The sequence below is a fragment of the Perognathus longimembris genome, chromosome 2 (assembly GCF_023159225.1).
Source record: "Perognathus longimembris pacificus isolate PPM17 chromosome 2, ASM2315922v1, whole genome shotgun sequence".
NCBI classification, from domain to species: domain Eukaryota; kingdom Metazoa; phylum Chordata; class Mammalia; order Rodentia; family Heteromyidae; genus Perognathus; species Perognathus longimembris.
The window spans coordinates 126,039,269-126,057,923 of NC_063162.1; positions in this window are offsets into that span (position 1 = coordinate 126,039,269).

Sequence of the window (18,655 nt, forward strand, 5' to 3'; positions counted from 1 at the left end):
TATTCTTATCATGAAAAACATAGCTAGATTTTGTCTAGTAAAATACATACATAACAGTTTAATCATTCTTTTCAGAGGTGAAATATAATTACTTAAAAATCTTCTATTTTCAAAATTTGCACTTTTAACTGAAAACATTTCGGTGGGTATACTTTAATTTTAGTTACCCTAAAAAATTTCATTTAAACTCCCAAATACTAGAAATTGACCAGCTAAAAATAAGACGGATACATAGAGAAAGTGATACACACATACAGAAAATGTCTGTTTTCTGCCTCCCCTATATCACTGCTTATTCAGGTCTAATAAATAAATCTATTGTCTTTCTAGATGGAAAAATTACGAGCATTAGGAATTTCTATCTTTATCTTAGCTTTCAGAAGGCTATGTCTCTTTGTAATAAGTAGACATCAGTTTTATAAGTGACCTAGTATTGTTCCTCCCACATCAACCTATGTCAGCATCTAGGAAAGGTCTTGTGACTGTACGTATGTGACTAGGCTGTCACTCTGGAAAACTGTAATGAAGAGTTTCCCATTGCCTTCTCTTTTATCTTATTTCTTCTTGCTCCATTTCATTTTATTTTTCTTCTCCATGAAAGACAAAGAAATACTCTACTTATTTGGTCAGTGAAGAGAGGTTTAATAGCTTTGAGCACACCTTAACACTGTTATGGGATCCTGACTCTGCTCATTCCTGCTGGCATCTTTCATAGTGGCTACCATAGAGCCACCTCCTGTTAAATGTGCACATAGAGAGTTAGTCACAGGCCCAGACTATGTCTACTTCATTTCTATACCCTTGTTACCCAGCAAGATGTTTAATCACTTGTGAGATCTTAATAAACAAGGATTAAATGAATCTGAAGCAGAGGTGAGACTCTCAGTATTAGCCTGGATGTTATTGCATACCTTAACCTCACCATGGTAGGCCAGGGGAAGAGGTGATTCCCCGGTTCTGGCTTACCAAAAGCACTACAAATAATGTTTGTCTCATTAATCACATCCTCCTGTAGGCACGGTCCTTCCTTCAGCCTTAGAAAATCATAATAAAGAGACGTCTGATCTCCAATTCATTCCACCAGATTTAAGTTAATTTGTTAGCTAGACCATAACCACTGAATATTGTGTGCATACTTATTAGCATAAAGCTGTGTCTGCCATGGGAGCTCTCTAACCAACGTTTTCCTCTTATTTTCTGTTTCCTGTCCATCACCAGATCTGGCTGCAAAGGCATACCCAGGATCCAGAATTTGGGGATCCAAATGAGCTATAGTAATGACAAGCCGTGGACCCTAGGTAGGTAAAGGAATTAGTTTCCGTGTACTTCAGTCTATAAAGGAGAAAATGATCGACTTAAAGTTTTCTTTGGGGAATTAGCATTAGTAGCAATAGATAAATTAATCACTTAAAATGGAACTACCCGTGTGCTTTCTTTACTTCTCAAATTTATCTATTTCTGTGTTATTCCCATCATCCTATCATAGATCTCACCCGTTTCATTTCTGCCCAGATTGGTCTCCATCCCTGTAAGGTGATTTGCTATAAATTTTTTGGCAAATAAGCACTAGAATGATGCTAGTAACTCTATGGTTGCCAGATTACCAGTCTAGAAAGCATGACTGACAGTAACATCTCTGGCTGACCACTCACTGATCTCTAATGCAAACACCAGGAAACAAATCATTTCTATGTAGACATTTGTCTACATATATATCTCAACCTTCTTTCACTTGGTCTTGGACTTACTTGCTCAACACTAAGTTTAGAAACCAGATTCAACTTTTGTCTTCTTTATTGTCAAAGTGAAGTACAGAGAGGTTACAGTTTCATATGTAAGGCAGTGAGTACATTTCTTATCCGACTTGTTGCCTCTTCCCTCATTTTTCCCCGCCTATCCCTTTCCCTCTCCCCCCATGAGTTGTGCAGTTGGTTTACATCAAATGGAGAAAAATAGATTCTTAATTTCCCCTATTCAATTTGACTTAACTTAATAACTTCACATATGCCCCCTTCATGAGAACACATAAGTTTGGCAACTTCACACTTTAAGATAATTCAAAAACTCTCCATTTAAAGTCACTGTGGAACTTTCAGTCCTCAAACCTTTGCTTTTCAACAATAGCAACATTTTTCAAATTGGATTTAAATGATTAATTTTTCTTCCTGAAATGAAGCTTTGGGGAAGGTCTCCATAAAACACCGATGAATTGTATTCAAGCCCCTAAATCTATGGTTGAAAGTTAGAAAAAAAAATGATTTTTAACTGGAGGAATCTATACCTGCATACCTTTCATATTAGTCAGCTTATGTATATCATTGCTATAAATGAATCCATTATTTCCTTTGGTTAACACAAACCTTTAAATCCCATGCATGGTGGTGAAAGATTATAATTCCAGCTACTGTAAATATAGACACAGAAGGAGTGTAGTCAAAGCTCAGTCCTGGAAAAAAGGAAAAGACCCTATCTGAAAAATTAAAAGCAAAAAGGCTGGAGACTTGAATCAAGTTGAACAGCACTTGACAACTAAAGCTCAAGGCCTGCACTTCAAATCCTAGTAAAGTCACAAAAGAAAAGAAAAAAATTCATAAGGAAAAACATTCTATCAGGTTTATCAAGAATGACTTCTAAGAAGTAGTACTATTTAATGTGAAGATTCTCAAAGAATAGTCCCTGGACTAGCAGTATGAGATCTGTTTTAGATTGGAAAATTTTTGTTTCATTTTTGGGTATCTTGTTCTAGAAACTCCAGGAACGAGGCCAAGAAATCCATGTTTCATAGGGATTTTGATACAACCTTCAAGTTTGAGAATCGTGAGTAATTAAACTCCAGGGTCAGATTGCTTAAGTTCAACCAACTTTCCTTATTTTTAGTAGAACATTTTATTCACCTCTCTATATTTCTGCTTCCTCATCTTTAAGAAGAGAATGATAATAACTGGGTTTGTTACGCTGATTAAACGAGTAAATACAGAGAAAGTACTTATCATAGAGTTTTAACAGTTAATGATACTTAATAAGCATGAGTTGTTAGTCTTGCAAAATCACTATTCTGATTGAGTGCATTCTCTATGGGGTATTCCTCATATGTTTTCAAATTCTTTTCACTTCATACCCAGAGTCTATCTTTACTCAATGAATGGAGTTGAATTCATGGAGTCTCACATGTTAGGTGAGGGCTCTTACTAAGTTATATCCCCAGGTTCCTGAATCTTTTCATATTGGTCAATATAACTACTGGTAAGTTTGATGAGAAATGGGACTTCAGGTTCACCAAGATGTATTTTATTACTTTACACCAGTCCACATCATATATGAGATGTTATAAGACAAGAAAGGAAAACTTTTGTTCTGTTGTACAAAGTTGGCTTAAATGGTCTTTTTTGACTTTTTAAACCTCTAATCATAGTTTCCTAATTTCATTTTCACCGATTTTCCCAACAGTAAGGACAGGACTTCTACCAAAATTTCAAATAAAATGTTGATCATGCAAATTCATCTCCAAGTAATTGTTTTGGAGACAAAAATCTTACTATGTAGCTCAAGTTATACTGTAACTCAAGGTCTTATCTCAGCCTCCCATATGCTGATATCCTTTTTTTTTTGTTTTGTTTTGCTTTGTTTTTTGGCCAATCCTGGGGCCTGAGCACTGTCCCTGGCTTCTTTTTGTTCAAGGCTAGCACTGTACTGCTTGAGCCACAATGCTACCTCTGACTTTTTCTATATATGTGGTGCTAAGGAATCAAACCCAGGGCTTCAGGTACATGAGGCAAGCACTCTACCACTAGGCCATATTCCCAACCCACATATGCTTATATTATAGGCATGAATCATCATGCTCAGCTTTACACAATTTTATGCTAGGTAATATCTAGTATGGGCAGAGTAATTTGTAATGCTTTCTGGAAAACAAGATATTCTGTTATTTTGTTTGCCATTGAATTCTATCTACCTTCTCAACATCTTCAAATACTTACCATTTCAGTCTTTGCAGTCTTAAAGACATAATATCATTGTGGCAAAATGACAAAATTTAGTTACACATTTTTTTCTTGGAGAAATAAATAAGAGTATTTCTTTTGTATTTATTACTAGTTAAGAAATTATATACATACTTTTACCTAGATGTAATGTTAGTAGAAATAAGGCCATTATTTTACTAAACCTTGTATTTAGTCAGAAAATTCTATATACGATACAAATATGTGTGTGTGTGTGTGTTCATATGCACAAGACAGACTTAAGTTTGAATTTGTTCTAAAATGTGTGTATACACAAGGGCTGGGAATATGGCCTAGTGGCAAGAATGCTTGCCTCATATACATGAAGCCCTGGGCTCGATTCCTCAGCACCACATATATAGAAAATGGCCAGAAGTGGCGCTGTGGCCCAAGTGGCAGAGTGCTAGCCTTGAGCAAAAAGAAGCCAGGGACAGTGCACAGGCCCTGAGTCTAAGCCACAAGACTGGCAAAGAAAAAGAAAAAAATGTGTGTATACACAAGCAATTGTGTTCTATTGACAGTTGCCATTCCTAGAAATATTTAAGTAACATGTCCTCTATGATTCAAGCAGTTAAGACCTGGAGCTCCTTGTCCAGCATTTCATAAATTTTAATGTCAAAATGTCAAATAAGGTGGTTGTTTCTCAGCTTTTTTTTTTTAAGCAATTTTCACCATTCTCTATTGCATAAGCATTCACTTAGCTGGTGAACTTGGCAGCCAGAGAGTTAATTCTTTGCTTGCTTGCACTTCAGCTATGGTATTCAAATTATTTTCAATGCATCTTAACTAGGATATGATTCAAAATGAAAACCTTAAAGGAAGTAAATAATCTTGTGATTAATGCTGTAAGGAGATGAGAAAATCTAGAGTGAAAATATTCTTTAAATAGTATGTTTAATTTTAGGTATCCCAATTTTAGAAGGCAAATTAAAGAAAGTTTCAAAAATTCAAAATAATTAAGAGAAAGGGTGACAGTAATTAATGAAGAAAGCTTGCAGGATCTCACTTGATAGAATGTGCAAAGCAGTGCTTAGAGGTAAGGATGATAATTTGCTGATATTTCAAGAATGTGAACAATGAGAAGGAATACAATATTCTAAAAATATTGGTACAATGGGAATAATTATGGATATTAAAATTTGGGGAATAATAAAAAACAAGAAGAAAACTGGAATGTAATATGAATTTATAGATTAGATCTATGACACTGAAACAACCTCTTCCCATAGTTTACTAAATTACTTCTTACCTGCTTTTATACATATAAATAAGTAAATTATTGTTTTAGAGAAATAGTGAGGGAAATAAACCCTAGTTTCTGGCATACTAAAATTCACCTTCAAAAAGCATAGAAAATAAAATTCAAATATCTTGTTTATAAACACTAAGTCATTATTTCTGAACCACTAATACTTACATTTTTAGAATGTTCTTCTATATGAATATATCAATTCTCAAGTAAAATGAAAAGAAAGTAACCTTCTGCCTCGCAGAGAATTTACTGTTGTTGGTAGAAGGAATGTTATGGGTTAGTTCATGAAGGAAACTCCAGGGTGCATCTCATGAGAGTTGTATCATATATTATACAAGATGTTGGCATGGAAGTTTCGTGTACAGTCTGTCTCATTCCAGACATGATGTAGATGAAGATAAAGGAAAATTGAATGCAGATTCTGAAATGTGAAACCTTGTATGGGCTCTCTTTGTGATTTTCAATTCATACAATGATATAAAGGCTGTCTGACCTATCTCAGAGGAAGAGATATACAAACGAGTTGAGTACAATGAGACATAATAAAATACTTAGCAAGATAAAGTTCTAAATAATAACAATATGTTAATTTCAGTTTTACTTGAAGATCCATATTTTGAGTGAGAAAGCCAAAAGAAAAATATAACATACTCCTACAAGTTCTTACTTTCTTTAAAACTGAGATTGTTTTAAATATGGATGAATCATAAGAATAAAAGCAATTTCACAGCATTAAATTCTGTGATTTAAGTAACTAACATAAATTATAGCTTGAATATTAAAGGAGCCTACCTGCCTGTTTCATATTTCCTAACACTATACAACATGGCAGTCTCAATTACTATTTTGTTGTACCATGTGATTGTATGAATCATGAACTTTGATAGGTTTCCTCTCTATTGACTTCAGTGGAGGTCACTGTGTATTATTACACTAATATATCTCAACAAGGGTATCTGGGGAGGTGAGTCCAGCAGAATCTCTTTTTAAAAAATTAATTAATTTATTATCAAAGTGGTATACAAAGGGGTTACAGTTCCATACATAAGGCAGCGAGTACATTTCTTATCCAACTTGTCACCTCCTCCCATATTTTTCTCCCACCTTCCTACCTCCCCGTTTCCCTCCCCTCCTCCCCATGAGTTGTACAGTTGGTTTACAGCATATAGTTTTATAAGTATTGCTGTTGCATTGGTTCGTCTTTTATCTTTTATCTCTCCATGTTGACGTTCCCCTTCCCTTCCCTAGTACCAATAAACATGTATACAATACCCAGGGACCACTTTTTATTTCCATGTAGGCACACTGCTTCCTCGAGCACAGATTTCATACATGAACTTTAGTGTCTTACAGATCTAGGATAACTAGAGGGAGCCTGGCCAGTCTCAGAAGGTGAGTCTCAAAAATGATGTGGTGTTACTTCCTTTAAACCCAGTGATTAAAACAGTCATAGGCTAAAGAGATAAGGTAGACTTAACATCTAATAGACCCATGATAAACTTGACTGAACTTTTTAGGTAATACAAAAAAGAGTAAAACATGAAATATTTCTAAGTGGTCAAGTTGCTATGATTTTTAGTGGAAATAATTAAACCAATAATGTACTTTACTATATGATGTGATTTTAATGTTTATTAGTATAATATTTAAATAAAATTGTTTGATCTTATTTAATATAGTCAGTTAAGATCAGTGATTATCTTAAATGATTTGAATAGACAAAAATAATCAATTTATTTGGTCAATATAGCTAAATCTACAAATCTTTATATTGTTAATAGACCTATATTTAACATTTTAAATAAAATATCTATATGTAATATGTAAGTATTACATATGTTACATATACATGCAATACATACATATATGTGCAATACACATATATGTGAGTAATACATACATATGTATATATGTGTTACATATATATGTGTATGCATGTGTATATAACGTATGTAATGTGTTTTACTTAAACATAATAGTAAACATATATGTATATATGTATGTTTTAAACATGTATACTGTATGTTTTACTTTGTGTTCACTTAATATGTATTTAAATCTATATTATTAAATATTTACACATATATTTTAAAATATAAGTCAAATATATTTGTTATACATTTACTTAAATATTAGAAATGTGGTATTCATAAAAATACAGATATACTTACTTATAACATTACTTTTATATTACTAGTAAGAAATTACTGAAATTATTTGAAGTAGGATATCAATTAACAGAAATATATTAATGAGGAATTTTTCATTTATTCAAGTGTGAAGGGATTTTCTAACAATAATTTAACATATGTTATTTAATGAAGGATTCATATCATGGATCATAATCACTAAATTATTAACTAAAATTATGTCAAACTGTATGAAAAAGAAAGTATTATGCTTGGTTTTTATTAAGAAGAATATTTAAAACAAACTCAGTTTGCACAGGGATGTGGTTTTTTAATCAATATTCCAAGATAATCAAATGTCAGTTTACTGAGTACCCACTTCCACAGAATTCTTTATTGTCTGTCACTTGCTTATATCTACCACTCTGTGACATACCCTCCTATCAAGTGCCCCAACTCACTAAATATACTGTAATAGCAACTCTGTCTTCAAAGAATGTTTTATAATTCACTATGTTAGGGAAATTTATATTTCCCTACTATTTTGTAGAACATTTACAAAGCATGAATTTATTACTTAGACATACACAATATTTGGAGGAAAGGATGTAAACTCCCTATTTATAATATGACTGTAAGTAAAACATCTCTTGCTTTCCTTTCTTTAATTTGGTATCTTCTTTTATAATATTAGTCATACAATCATAATGTAGGGCATTCTAAGCTAAACAATAAAAAGTGTTTCTAAATTTTAGTAAAATAAACATTGTTCAAATATAGCATGTCAACTCAGTGCTCTCACTACAGAGTTGAGGGGTACATGAAATAGCTTGAGTGGCTGAAATAAATTAATTTTTAAAAGCTTTTACATTTTAAGCCAAATGCTGAAGGCTCACGCCTATAATTCTACCTAATTTGGGAAGATGAAATCTGAGGACTGCAGTTCAAAGTCAGCCTGAGCAGAAAATACCAGGAGACTCTTATCTCCAATTAAGTACCAAGAAGCCATAAGTGGAGCTGTGGCTTGAGTGGTAGAGTGCTAGCCTTGAGCCCAAAAGCACAGATCTACCTGAGATCAAGCCCAGGACTGTCACCAAAGAAAAGAACAAGTCTATGTGTTTTATAAAATTATGTGCTCTATATATTTTTCTATCAGTTGATAAATTAAAATCATGTGCAGGTATCGAACCTAGTAATGCCAATATTAGGATAAATAAACATGGTTCCTTCCCTACGAATAGAAAAAAAAGAACAAGAAAATAAAAGGCATTCTTTTATCCTACATAATGTGCAAAAGCTGTATAGGTCACAAGGATAAGAAAAGCGATGATGGTGCAACTACAAATTGGTGGCAATAGTCTAATACTGAATGCTAGAGATATGGAGTGAGAGGGAAAATGAAGAAATAATATAAAGATTTTTTAAGATGATAGTAAGATGGTCTAATTCTTTTCTTCAGATGGTAAAAAAGATGAACAAATAAACTGGTCAAATATGAATAATTATTTTGAAATTGTACTCTGAGAGCAATGTGGAACACAGGTTAGGAACTTATAACTCCTCACTCCAACTTTGAGTGGTGTGTGTGTGTGTGTGTGTGTGAATAAAGTTCTATGGGACGTAATTATACCCATCTTTTATGTAGTGTTGATGGTTGCTTTCTTGATAGAATGCATGTTGAACAGTGGACAGACACCGCATTAATGGCAAGCCTAAAACAGTTATTATCTTAACCTTCACACAAAATGTATTTGCTTACCACTGATTTAGAGAGGTTCGGAAATTACATATGGAAGGACAATTAGGGGTTGAACAATTGCTGTGATTTCTACTGCACCTGTAACAGGGAGCATGCAGGGGAAAAGAAATATCAAAATGATGTTTACAACCTTGAAAAAGTAGTAGGATCTTGTGATTGAGTACCTGAGGGATAAAGAAAAGTCTAGATCGATTTGTAGGTTCTTAGCTTATGTCATTGGGTAAGCTGTGGTAAAAATGGAGAGAAATGATCAATGTTTTATACACACTCACTTGGGAGTACATTCAGATGGAAATATGTATTAGGCCTGGATTTCAGGAGAAGAGTTTAGAACATTAGGTAGTAATTGAAGACAGTCTTTGAGTAGGAAATTTGGGAAGAGATATATCCAACTTTTGTTCTCAAATTGAAGATCAAGGGGGAAAATGTGTATGGATAAAAGCCAGAAATTATTTTAACAATCATGCTACCTAAGGAGACTCTTGATGGACTTTCTATCTAATGGTAGTGCTTAGAAAATGACCTCCCAATTATATTATATCAGAAATCTATAAGGCATAATTAGTTCCAGAAGACATAAACTGACCATATTTATGTTACCTAAATAGCTATGTGATACAAAGCCATTTTCTAAAATGAGTCATGATTTTAAACTCCAAAGCTTGTCACTAACTCATCTACTTCAGTGAAAACTAATTGTTAATAACGTGATGCCTTATTAGATAGGCCTATCACTTAAAAACCACATTTAACATATGAATTCGTTTTAAAATATGTCACATATTTCAAACTAATTTTAGAATTATTGTTTCAGAACTTAAGGCATTCAATTAAAACGCATTTGATACATGCCCCGTGTTTTATTGTATATTGAAAATATCCATATATGCATATATGATTTATGAAGAGTTACAGGGCACTTAAGAAGCAATAAATAATTTCATATGACTAGGAAGATATAATCAAGGTAGACATAATGTATTCCTCTGCCACTAATGTAGTTTTATAATAGTAAATAAGGTTTTTGAACCATAGATAGGAACCTTCACTGAGGCATACTATATCTGCATATAACATTGTATATACTGCAACAAAGACTAGACTACTAAATTGTGCAAAATGCTTTTTAAAAACTACTTCATGAGTCAGAAAACATGATGGAATTTATAGTGGTTTATATTTTTATATTTTATTTCTTATTCATACAGTCCAAATAAATGCATGATTATATCAGGAATTAGCAAAAGTAATATAGCAAACATGTAATTTGAAGTTTGTTAAAAAATACTTTTGCTAACTCTATTACAGATGATGGCTCCAACACTCTGATAAGTTACCTTTACAAACTAGAGTGAAAAGATTTATATAAAGAAGAGGATGTTGAAATTTTTTTTTTCCAGAGATGAGCTTCATTTTCTGGTCTTGAGAAGTCTTGCATTAAATGAGAACCCTCTGTCAGTAGCTACTGCATTTGCCTTGTTTCTGGTGTTAATTATCTTTTGTTTGCCCTTGATAATCCCGAAGTTGGTATGCAGATGATATGAAGGCTGTGGAATCATCTCAAAGTGTAAAAAACAATGGTATTGTCAATTTTGCATCACAACACTTTATAAATTATGAATGTTATCTACATTAAGGAGAGTGGTAGACTTTTAAAATTACTCCCATGAATAGATTAAATTACGAGTATTATTACATTTCATTTTATTAAGTGCATCTTAGTAGTTATTACAGCAAATGAACATGTTCTCTCAATTACACAATAACATTAGAACTAAAAATTATGCATCAACACTCCCAGATGCATAATGGTGCATTGTATATTAATCACTCTAAACAATATTTTTAAGTTTATATAAAGACAATTATTACCTATTGAACAATAACATTTTATCAGTTTATTAAAATTCTTTTTAAGAACTAATTCTATTGTAAAGTGCTCTAGGTATTTTCATTTTTTTCACAGAAACAATCTGTACAAGTAGTCTAATTTACTTATTTTGGAAATGTACATCTTTCTACAAAATTAGGGATCAAATGCAAAAAACACCTGGAAGTTATTAAAATATGACAGACAAAATCTGGCTTTCTGTAATTTAATTGAAAATCTTATTGCTAAGAGGGTTTTATAACCAACTTGGAAATTTTTAATTCAATACTACAATAATAGCTGCAAATGTACACTCATGTTAGTGTCAGTAGATTTGGAACAAACATCTACAAATTATAAATGTGATAAAATCTGCCTAGATCTATAGAATCATTGGAAAATATCACTGTTAGTGAAGGTGACTCTCATGTATCTGTTTTCAAGAGAAACGTTTCTAGTTACTACATTTAATATTCTAAACTTATATTTAATCCCATTTATTTTTGTTTAATGAATGCTTTGATCATTGAAAAAGGTAATTATTGCACATTACCATAGAATATTATTTTCAACATAAGGGTTTAATATTTTTTCTTTTCTTATATTAAAAACTCACTTTAACATTAGACCCTTACTTGTGCTAAAGCTTTTATGACTTTATTGATAAGTGAATATACTTCTCATGGTTACACGAAGAACACAAATGTCTTTAAAATTAAAAACTGAGTTATCACAAATTTAGTAAAATAAGTAAGTCTTATTTTATGAATATGAATGTTATTAATAATACATGCTAACAATAACCTAATTGACAGGAAGTTGTGGACCTAAATGTTAAAAATAGTCAAATGAATTAGTAGCTCACTGGTAACTTTACTGTGTATTGTCATCGATTTGATTTTGCAAACACAGAACAAAATTGAAAGTCATGATTTAAAAATAAAGAAAGTTAATTCTTACTTACTGAACAATGACATGATTTTATCAAAGTATTGAAACTAAATTTAAGATACACCAAGTCTTTCAGCTGTACTCTTATATATGCTACTTGTTAAATATGTTAACATGAAAGTAAATTTCGTTATCATTCTCATATGAATGAGGGATGTTTTCTTTATACAACTGTCTGATGCTGCCAGCATCAGAAGAAAGAAATATACAGTGTTTAAGATTAAGAAAAACTCTGAGAAGACATTGACAGAATAGAATATTTTTTATTGCTGAGGAAAGAGACCAAAATCTATAAGATTCTTTTAGCCATATACTTAAGAGAACCACTATCATTTCTAAAATGTTTCCAGTATGTTCTGTCTTTATATTTACCTGCACATAGGATGTACAATTTATATGGCATCAGTTACAGCATACTACATTTTTCTTCATCTAATCCCTTCCTGCGTCCTTCCTGCTGGCAAAAGAGTTCCAGGTATGAAAGTGTTAACAGAATGTTTGAAAATTACTCTTATTTAAGAAGACAAAATCATATTACTTTTTAATCTTTTTAATTCTGTTCTCATAAGATGAACTTAGATTTGTTTCTTTAATAGTGAATCCTTTTATGGAGACCTGATTTCTTTGCTAATGAATTTTCTTTTTAAAAAGTGGCATCAGAGTCCTAGGTAAGTACTACTAGCGAAATCACACACAATAGTAAAATTGTTTCACTATTAGAAAGTAAATATTTGGTCCCATTCCCTATATTTATATGTCTGTACATATGCATTTGAAAAGCAGTAAGAGAAGAAATAAATAGTTTGTAAAAGATTATGCAGTAGCTTGCAATCTGCCTTTCCCAACACCAGTGGAAAATTTCAGGGAGGAAATGAGAGCCAAGCATAATTCACTAAAATTACACTGAACGTCTCTTGATCAATACAGATAAATCTAGTTTTGTTGTTAAATCGATTTTCTCCTCTATAGAGATATATTGTCCTGATTGTTTTAAGAGTAATTGTTTAACTAAAGATTTTTATGGTGATTAGAAAAATGTAAACAAGAGAAAACTTAATGCAGCTCTTTGGTGTCGCCAGCTCTTCGAGTTAATATGTTAGTGAAAGCAGCAGTCATTTATATCATTTTGGGCAGTTGTATTTTCCTGAGAAAAAATTTGGCGAGGCTGATTTCCTTTCAGAAATAAGCAACCTCTGTGTTTGTTTTAGTTTTATAAAATTTCTAGGTGCTGCCAACAAAAATATTCACTAATGCACAGTCTCTCAAGCTTTTTATCACTCTACTTGATTCCTTGGCATAGATAACACTGAAAAAGTCCACACTGCAAAAGCCTACTGGGAAAAAATAAATGTATTTTTTGTATTACAAAATGTTTAGACTGGAACTCAGTGACACAGGCAGACTTCAAGGATTGCTTAAAATACTGTTGCTAAATTATTTCTTAACTTAAACATAAAAGGGTGTGTGTGGTTGTGTATGTGCATTACATCCAATTTTTTAATGGACATTTAAAAATGTTCCATACAATTGTTCAGGTGCAATGCACTGAAACACCAAGGCTGAAAGAAAAAAACCACATAGAAATCAAAGAAATTTTCTCCTTAAAAATATTTGTCATTTTACTTTAAAACAATGAATACAAAAATATGAAATATACACAAATGAATAACTTCCAATGAAACAATAAAAATAATAATGATATATAAACCCATACAGGATAATTTATACAAAGTAATTTTTTTCTTAGTTCACATATTTTTGGTATTTCTTCATGTGTGTATACTTCTATAGAGATACAAAAAGACATTTATTTTAGAGGTGATTGACAATTACATTTCTTATAGGATATTAAATTGGATAGTTATGACCTTTGTAAAATATTGTAATTTTTTAAATGATTAAGTTATTGTATGACATCATTGAGAATTATTTTAGGTATAAACTTTAAGATTTCATTGCTCTATTATTGGTGAATGATATCTTATCCATATATCTAAGACAATTATATTTCAATACAAGAATTCTTTTGTTTCTGTAACAAAATACACAAAACAGTTTTGGGGCCAAGTTTTGAGTATTTTGGCCAAAAATTCTATATTTTCTTCCTACTTGCTTGCATTTGTGTGATGAAAAGTATAGGGCATTTAATTTAATAATTTATGTGTTTAATACATCTTGGATATTTCAATATATTTGCTTTTATTAGAAATAAAATCCTAACTATTTAAATCATGGCTTCTCTTGAAAATGCAAAGGAAGTAATATACTCAGTATGAATATTTCTTACCCTAATTTTCAATTGTTTTCTATTTTAATCCATTGCAAGTGAAACTTGTGGGATACAATAAAAGAAAGAGAGAGAGAGAGTGTATATGTGCTTGCGTGTCTAAGTAAAGCCCCTTTAGTAGTGGATTTTAATACTTGTTTAAGTTAAGTTCTCAGTGGTTCATAGATTTCATTTCATGCATATCCACAAATTACCTTTAAAAACATCCTTCAATGTTGAGGAATATAGAGATAAAGCACATTTAAATACATCTTTAAAACTTACTTCAGTCTTCCCATCAGTGAGCTAATGGTCAATAAAACCCAGAGAAGCTAAGTAAAATCAAAATAGTTGTGACATCCAAACAGAAAATACATCCCAAGTTAGAGACAGGAAAAATGACAACTTCTCATGCAAGGGGCTGGCACAGGGGCTGTGTGTGGCATTGTGGTAACATTGAAATTTATGAAATGCTCTTCTCTGCTATGTTTGATGTACTTCCTTGACCTGACCCCAGCTCTGTGTGTGGAAAAGGCTGAAAAGTAATTCTCTCCCTGATTCCTTTAAACGAAATCTGGATGAAATAAAAATGATCCAGCTTTATTTAGGAATTAAACATTTAGTGGCCTATAAAAAGCACATTATAGGAAATTGATAAACCTACTTAAAAGAAAATTTTCACTGTTACTGTTATACTGAAATGATACAAATGTTATTGTTCACATTATTTTTTATAAATACTTTGGGCTTTCACAGATGAAAATAAAATTAACCCTTTAATACAGCTCAAAATTATTTGTTGGAAATTCATGACAGTAGTCACTTTTATTTTTCTTTTTTGTTTCATGGAAATTCACCATAAGGCCAGAAGATATGCTTTGAGGTCACAGGCCACAAGTAACCTTATACATATTAACCATCCTGCTATATATCAATGCAAGCAAGATTTCCGCAGAGTCTGGAACATTAAGCCTTCTGTCATTCTTGTCCCTACTGAGCTTGATTCTGCTGAGGTTTAGTGGAATTATAAACACATATGAAAATATGCAGAATATATTTCTTTTTTGAAGTGATTATAATGTGATGTTTCTGCACTGCCAGCATTCATAATAAAGCAAATGTGATGTTTCAGTGCTAGATGACATCCACCATAATCTTATTAACATGGAAGCGGCGTAAGACAAAACACGCACTGTACTACCTGCATGATTTAGAGACATAGAACAAATAGATTTATTAATGTAAACTTTTACAATCTTTCGCAACAGACACGTGCCATCAAGTTCAGAATGCCTTGTAGTTTGCAGACACAGGTTTGTCAAATGAAGGGGTTTAGCAGTTGTTAAGTGCTCCCTTACAAATAAAACAATAATATCCAAAGTAAGTAAGTGTAGTTTTAAATCGATTGATCATTTTGAACACCCAAAGAAGATGAGTGACAGTGAGCAACACTTACCTGACACCCTTGACTATTTCACAGAGACAAGTTGATATGAGTTTGTATAAATACTAATATTAAGCAGAATTAGCTTTGGAAAAAATAAAGAAATTGTACTGAGGTGAAAATTGTCACTGTCAGGAGAAATGAAGTTATATCAGAGAACAAGTGACATACAATTTTCTCTAGAGTGTTTTTAATAAAAATAGCTTTTCTTTGAATATTTTGAAGTCAGACATGAGAGGCAATCTGGGCGTTTGTCAGAGTTTGAGAGTGTGAAAAATTGCTGCCTTAAATCATTTAAGCTGAAAAGCAACTTCTTCCTGCTGAGATAATTTCACATTGACTTACCGTGCAAGCCCTTCAGGCATTCCCAGCTCAGAGCAGAAGTTTTCAAGGTAAAAACATAGAAGAGAACATGGGAGAAGCTGGGACAAGGATCAGGAGCAACTCCAGGCGTTCAGGCACATCTGACTTTGATTAATTAGAGAGCTGCTTTTCTATTTCCACATGCACTGCCTGATGGAAAGGTAGAGTGGACCGGGATACACAAACTTGGAGTTGACTCTGTTAGATATCAGCAGGTTTTGACATCTTCTGCGGAGCTTGCAGAATCTCAGCTTAAGAGGACTAAATTGCTGAAACACGCTTTTAATTTATTCATTTTTCTAATGCAGAAGAATTATCTGAGCTACACTAGATTTGATATTCAGGCGTGCATAAATCAGTTACTGTAAATGTTTAGGTTAGAGGAAAAGGCAACGATCTAGCTATATAATGATGGATGAGGTATTTTTACATTTCTTTGGAAATTTTTATATCAATATTCATTTTGACATAAATTCCACTCGATGTTATTTTTTCCTGTTTTATCAGAAAATACATTTTATGTTGAAAATGTTTTTGTATTTTGCTATTGTTTGAAGTCCATTAATTTTTATTAAACTTTAGTGAATGTGAAATTTAAAAGATAGCCTATTTTTTAGCATATTACCGAAAATTAATACATAGTAAAAATATGTAGGAACATTTACTTGACAGCTGTTAAATATGCATACAATAAATATATAAATTCAATTTAAAATGTAAGTCTAAACAATTTTAACTCATTGCAAACAATTGGAAAATGGATCTAAATGAATTCTTTAAAAATTATTTGTCTTTATCAAGAACAATGTATTTTGACATATATAAATAGCACTAATTTCCTATTTCAAAATTAAAATACTTAACTCAAAGTTGTAGTTTCAGAACAATTATAATCTTATTTTAGTGTGATTTTTTATTTTTAAACATGCTTTTTTGAATTTGTTACATGATGGAAATTCTTATTTACCTTTTGTTTATCCTGGAAACTGCTGTTTTTTAGTATTCATTAAAAATCTGGTGAATCTTGCAACTGTTAACTTTTTATGCTTCAGTTCCTAAATATCCCTAAGAGAATGGCAGAGTTTCCGAAAGATTTCAGTGATGTTATTTCCATCTGGGACCTTTTAAGCTTTGGAGAGTTAAGGTTCAAACTGATACTAATGGTCATTCTCTCTGTTCCTAGTTTGGTGACACAGGGATGAACACAGGCTTGCCATCAATCACTTCTAAGGTAGATTGTGAGAAAGTCTTGCTGTGCATCAGCCAAGACAGATTCCTTAATGAAATAATAGGATCCTTACTTATTATCATCATTTTTATAGAGAAGTTCTCACATCACACATTGTCCCCTGCCTCTGTCAATCACACTTTGCAATTAACTTATTAAATTGCACTTGAATTGGATTGACTACCAGAGAGAGGAAACTAGAAAGTTCTTAAAAACAGATTCAGTTCTTTTCATCTTTCAAACATGTCTGAATCAAGGAATCCATGAACTGGGTTTCCCCTTTATATCAAATGAATGTTTCACTTCTGACTTAAATAGTAGGAATTTCTTAAACTCAGTGAACTAACTAGATAGCTATGCTTCAACGGCCTTCCTACCCCTGCCCTATCCCACAGGGGAAATAGCAATTAACATGATGATTGAGATATGCTTAATATATTAACAGTCCAATTCAATTTGTTAAACATGAATTTGGCTTTCAAATATGTGTAAGACACAAAGATGAGTGAGATATAAGTCCTTTCTCAAAGTAACCCACTACTCAGTGGTAGAATAAGCAAACTAAATAATATGTGTCTAAGTATGGCAAATATAAAACATCAAACTTGTATACTCAAAAATATGTATTAAGTATCTCTTGTATGTCTGAAATATCTGGCATGATATGCAGATCTGAAATAATATAAAGTAAAAATGCATATCTAAGTACACACCTACATAACAAAGAATCAGTGGTGTGATGAAAGTATAACTGAATGGTTAGGGTACTTAAGTAGAGAGATGAATAGAGCATTGAGAGTGGGAGAGATCTAGAAAAAAAAACTGATAGGAAAAGTCATTTTTGAAGGATCTTCGAGGCTTCAACAGAGGAGAGAGCAATAAGCAAAGGCACAGAAGAATGAATGGCCCTGATGTGCCTGAGGTCAGGAGAACCACCTCTTGTGTCTAAAACAGAAACACTTGGGAATTGGAAATTGCCCCTGTGAAGTCTTGCTATTGTTAATGTCACATTCTTTTGAAATACACTCAAGGCATAATTCTACTTATGGAAAATAAGAAAGATAAAATGACACATGTACTAATTAAGAATCAATTAGTTCTTCAAGAGACTGAGTAACAGACTGAAAGTTTATCACGGGAGAGTGTGGTATAAGGTGATGGGTAGCTGACCAGGCATTTGATTGAACTCAAGTATTACACTTGAGTTCAAATAATAAAGAAATTTGGAGTGGAATGGACTTTCTCCTTAGGAAGCTTGGCTTTTTATTTAGAAAGAGAAGCTTTCCCCAACAGAATTCCACTTAACCTTTTAATAGCCAGAACTGGGTCACACATGTACCTCTAATTGCAAAGGAGACTGGAAAACCAAGTGCTTAATTTGCCCATCGT